Source organism: Lactuca saligna, chromosome 9, assembly GCF_052625555.1.
Source record: "Lactuca saligna cultivar CGN05327 chromosome 9, ASM5262555v1, whole genome shotgun sequence".
Classification (NCBI taxonomy): Eukaryota; Viridiplantae; Streptophyta; class Magnoliopsida; order Asterales; family Asteraceae; genus Lactuca; species Lactuca saligna.
The window spans coordinates 161,304,057-161,309,721 of record NC_136425.1 but is presented as its reverse complement, the minus strand read 5'-3'; positions in this window follow the sequence as shown (position 1 = coordinate 161,309,721).

Below are 5,665 nucleotides of genomic sequence, written 5' to 3'. Positions count from 1 at the left end.
GTGTACGATCTTCACTGACCATAAAATCCTGGAACACATCTTCAACCAGAAAGACTTAAACATGAGGCATCGGCGATGGGTAGAACTACTCAATGATTATGAGTACGAAATCTGCTACCATCCTGGTAAGGCCAATATGGTAGCAGATGCCCTGAGCCGAAAGGAGAGTTCAAGCCGCAAGGAGAAGACATTGACGATGACCATTCATTCCCACATATCCGCACAAATCCGAGAAGCCCAGTTGGAAGCCCTAAAACCATAGAACGTGTTGAACGAAGCCTTGAGAGGAATGGATAAGAAACTTGAGATCAAAGGTGAAGGAATCTACTGTTTAATGGACCGAATCTGGACCCCAAAGTTCGGAGGTTTCAGAGACGTTGTCATGAACGATGCTCACAAGACCAAATACTCTGTTCACCCAGGTTTGGACAAGATGTATCTGGATCTTAAGAAACAATACTAGTGGCCAAACATGAAAGCCGAAATCGCAATCTTCGTGGGCAAGTGTCTGACTTGCGCCAAGGTAAAGGTCGAGTATCAGAAGCCCTCGGGTCTGCTCCAGCAGCCCGAGATACCTGAGTGGAAATGGGAGATGATTACCATGGATTTCATCACCAAGTTACCCAGATCTCCGAGTGGCTACGATACCATTTGGGTAATTGTCAATCGTTTAACAAAATCCGCTCACTTCCTTCCGATTAAAGAATCATTCAAGATGGAAAGACTGACACGAGTCTACATCCAAGAGATAGTTCGACTGCACAGTGTGCCTATGTCCATTATCTTCGATCGAGATAGCAGGTTTACCTTAAGGTTTTGGTAGTCCCCTCAGAAAGCTCTTGGAACCAAGCTGGACATGAGTACAGCTTATCATCCTCAGACAGACGGACAGAGTGAGAGAACTATCCAGACCCTGGAAGACATGCTGAGAGCATGTTTCATTGATTTCAGAAAGTCGTGGGACACCCATTTACCCTTGATCGAGTTCTCGTATTACAACAGCTACCACACCATTATCAAGGTTGCCCGTTCGAAGCCCTCTACGGTCGCAAGTACAGATCCCATCTATGTTGGGCCGAGGTAGGAGACACAAAACTAGCCAAGAGTCGAGTCCCCGACAGTGCTCTCACTGGTCTTGAAATCATCCGCGAAACCACAGAGAAAATCATCCAGATTTGAGAACGACTGAAAGCTTCACGAGACAGACAAAAGAGTTACGTCGATAAACGACGGAAACCTTTAGAGTTCCAGGTTGGAGACCGTGTCCTGTTGAAGGTCTCGCCTTGGAAAGGCATGATACACTTTGGAAAGTGCGGGAAACTTAACCCAAGGTACATAGGACCTTTCGAGATCCTCGCTAGGATCGGTTATGTAGCCTACAAACCCCGATTACCTCAAAAACTTAGCAACATCCATCCCGTCTTCCACGTCTCAAATCTTAAAAACTGTCTATCCGATGAAACCCTCATGATCCCTCTTGAAAAGATCGAGATCAACGAAAACTTGAACTTTGTGGAAGAACCCATCGAAATCATGGATCGAGAGATCAAACGTACGAAACAAAGTCGCACCCCGATAGTGAAGGTTCGCTGGAATGTCAAGCGGGGACTTGAGCTCACTTTGGAGCGCGAAGACTCGATGAAACAAAAATATCAGCATCTCTTTCAAATTCCATGATTTGTATCTAAATTTTAAATTTCGGGACGAAATTCCCTCTGACGAGGGGATAATGCGACAATCCGAAAACTTTCCGTCACTGTAACCCGTTTCTGTCAGTAAAACCGTTGCGTTCCAATTTTTCCGTTAACTTTTGGTTTAAATTAATTAAATTGGGACTTCTTATTTTGACATCATAAGTGTCGGAACACAATGAAAACACGTGAAAACATCGCAAATGTTTATTTGGAAAATTTATAGTTTCGACCATGCCGGGTTACGACAACTTAATCGGGTACGACCAAAAGCCCCGTTTAACGTCGGTATCGGATAGATTTCCACCGAGCCTCAAACTCAAACCATATATAAAGTTGAGTGGGCTTCATTTGAAGCTTTTTCACTCTCTCTCTCTCTCTACAAACTCAATCTTTGATCCAAAATCACCCCTTTCAAGCTCCAATTTGGTATGCTATCCATCCAAGCTCATAGTATAACATGTTTGGCTTTCAAATTTGTGTTTAAATCATGAAATAGGACCAAGAACTTGTGTTTACGGCCTAGGAACAGCCCCAAGTTGCAAACACACATAAAATGAGGTTTTGGAGCCCCAAAACCTTTCCAAACCACTTCTGGAGCTTAGATATGACTTAGGGGCTTACATGAATGGACTTAGAACACCAAAACCTTAAACGTTGAGGGGTAAAAATGAGTTTACGGCCCAAGAACATGCTTGGACCATAAACACTCTTTCTTAGGCCGCAAACACCTTTTAAGGTGTTAAAATGCTCCTTAAACGCCTCCTAAGCCTTGGAATAATGTCTAGAATCATCCACCATTGTGTTAAGGACCTTAAACATGCAAGAAACCATCCCCTTAGGAGATTATGGCCATAAACCCCCCAAGGAATGGTTCCTGGGCCGTAAACTCCTATAAGGTGGTCAAATGGTGCCCTAACTTCCTTCCATGGCTTGTACTTTGGACTAGAAACACTTGTGCTTAACCTAGGACCACCAAAACACATAAGGAGAAGGTACTTGAGAGTTTAGGGGCATAAAATCCTAGTTTACTACTGTAAACTCCTTAAATGGTCCATATGTTGATCAAGTCCCCTTCTAATGCCTTAAAACTGAGCCTAGCATCTCCCCACGAGCGTTGTAAGACCATTTAGCAACCAAGAACCCACCACCTAGGAGTTTACGGCCGTAAACTCATGGGGATATGGTCCTAGGGCCGTAATCTCCATTAGGAGTTTACTCTTGAAGAGCAAACTCCATATCTAGGCCCTACACACCCTTAGATGCTACCCGGGTCACTCCTAACACCTAAAACGAAGTGTTTTCGCGTCTCGGAGTGTACGGTCTTATCTAATTAGTAGTTCAAAATCTAATTGGATACAATTATGTATCTCTTCATATTACATAGGAACCTCATGTATACTCAAGCCCCGAACCGACACTTAGCATCCAAACGACACATTTCTCGTCCGGTGAGTTCATACCCCTACGTTTTTCCGTGTTTTCAATGTTTTCAGGGGGGAATACAAGAAAATGTACAGGAATATCTTGTACTCAAACTTATTATTTCATTTGAAATGTTACATATTCCATATGCTTTTAAAACTGAAAACTGTATTAACCAACCGTTTAACCTGCAGAGTTAGTTTTTAAACTGTTTGTGAAACTCGTTATAAAATGTTATATTTTACATTTCTCAAATGAATTTCCACATCATTACTGTTAAAAGCATGAACTTTAGAACTTTAAAAAAGTCCTTGATAACACTCCCCCTAGATACGAGAGTGAAGGACGAATAACATTAAACTTAGAATATTAGAACCGTCCTTGATAACACTCCCCCTAGATACGAGAGTGAAGGACTAATAACATTAAAACTTAGAACTTTAGACACATCCTTGATAACACTTCCCCTAGATATGAGAGTGAAGGAATAATGAAACGGAATTTCCGATTTTATCATCTTTTAATTAATTAATCTTAAGATTGGAGACACGTCCTTGTAACACTCCCCCTAGTTACGAGAGTGTAGGACTACCCCCGTAACCAAAATCTCTTGGAGGGAGAACGTGAATTGAGTGTATAGATCTATATGGGATTGACAACCCCGCACCTGGCTGCTAGCTACAATCGGACCGAAAGGTCCAAGGGTGAAAAAAGTCATAAAACGATACTGGCCTCTTTCGGAGCCTTATCTAGTCTATTGTATGGTTATGGTACTCGCAATTTAGATTATGAAAACTTTTCTACTTACTTATTAGTTTTATATACGTGTTAAAACTAATGTACTTTTCAAGGATAACCAGGATTTCAGGAAACTTCACACAAACACTTTAAGTATGGTAGATACTTGTACATTACATTCAGAACCGATAACCAACTACAAACTTTTAAGGAAAATAAGGGTTTTTCCTGGGATAACTGAACTGTTCGTAACCAGATTGTATAACAAACGGATAACTAAACTTTACTTATAATAAAATATGAGATTTTCTTCGATAACACTTTTTCAGAAAACCAAAGGAAACTTGTTCATTTTTAGAAACAAACTGCTTATGAACTCACCAACTTTATGTTGATTTTCAAACTGCTTGTATTCTCAGGTTCACGTTAGACAGCTACCCCCACGATCTTTTGGAGAAGACGGAGCATTTTAGCAGACACGTCTTTACTTTTGTTCAAACTAATGTATAGATAGAACATGTATTACTTTACTTTCAAACAAATGTAAATATTCCTATGTAATGTAATGTTTTGTGTTTACTATGATTGCTATGTACATTGGTTGTGATATTTTACATGACGTCCTCCACCTTGTAACGTTTCTGCCATCGGTTTCGGGGTGTGACACAGGAGGAGTGACCTGAGGGAGTGAATGAAGAAGGTCGTGGTGATAGTTCATTATATCTTGATTCATCATCCAGTGATAGCCCCGTAGATCATGCTGAAATGGAGGTTTAGGTTGAGGATGACACCACCAGGGAGAGTGACTCATAGTCTTTACACCCTGTAGAGGTTCTATCATCCACACCATCACTTTATCACAAGTCCTTCATACTTCGTATCACAGGTTTGCACCTAAAGAATACCCCTAGGAAATCCACTCCCATACCTTCCACAAAGAGAGCAACATCACCTCCATTATCACCTAGAGCCTTAAAAAGGCCATGCCCTACCCATAAATGGACTCCTGAAGTTGGTGAGTGGATTGAGGAGGATGACATCAAAGTTTATGAGGTAGGTGAATCATCTCAGGCCCTATTACGATATCCCATCCCAGAGTACCAAAACGATCATGCTATATATCTATATTAGTTCTATAAATAGCCCAACATGCATATAAGATACATTGTATGGAGGAGGATCTTTGGTCATTGAGGAGGGATGTTAGATTGCCGACTGAAAGAGTTCGTGAACTTGATCCAGGATGTGATATTGATGAGATGAGAATCCTTCATGCGTATGATCACCTTGATGGGGCTCATTCTTATACTTAGTCACAATAGCTTGAGATAAGAGTGTTGGAACAATGTGTGGAGGAGTTAGAACAGAGGGCTATAGTATCTGAGATTAGGTTGGTTACATCAAAGGTGATGATCGATTACCTTCATTTCAAGATGGCAAAATTGGTGGCATTGGTGGTAGTATATTTTGTTTTTTGGTAGTTAGCCATGGCTAAGGAAGATAGGAGCTATATTTTTAGGTTTGAAGGATGGAAAAACTATAAGTAGATAGTAGTCTACTGCTATATCTTTTGTATGTAAAATATATGATTTTCCTATTCAAACCACTATTTTTGCATGATTTTGAAAACCATGTTGTAAAAAGGATCATGTTTGTAATCAAACTTAATTAAATATATGAAAAATATGTGTTTCATGAATGAATATCTTACATTAGAAAATGATTGAGTGTGACATAACAAATCACTTGATTCATATGTTTTTTTTGCAACGTTCAAATTATTTTGACCCTCGTGAATTACTAACAAAATA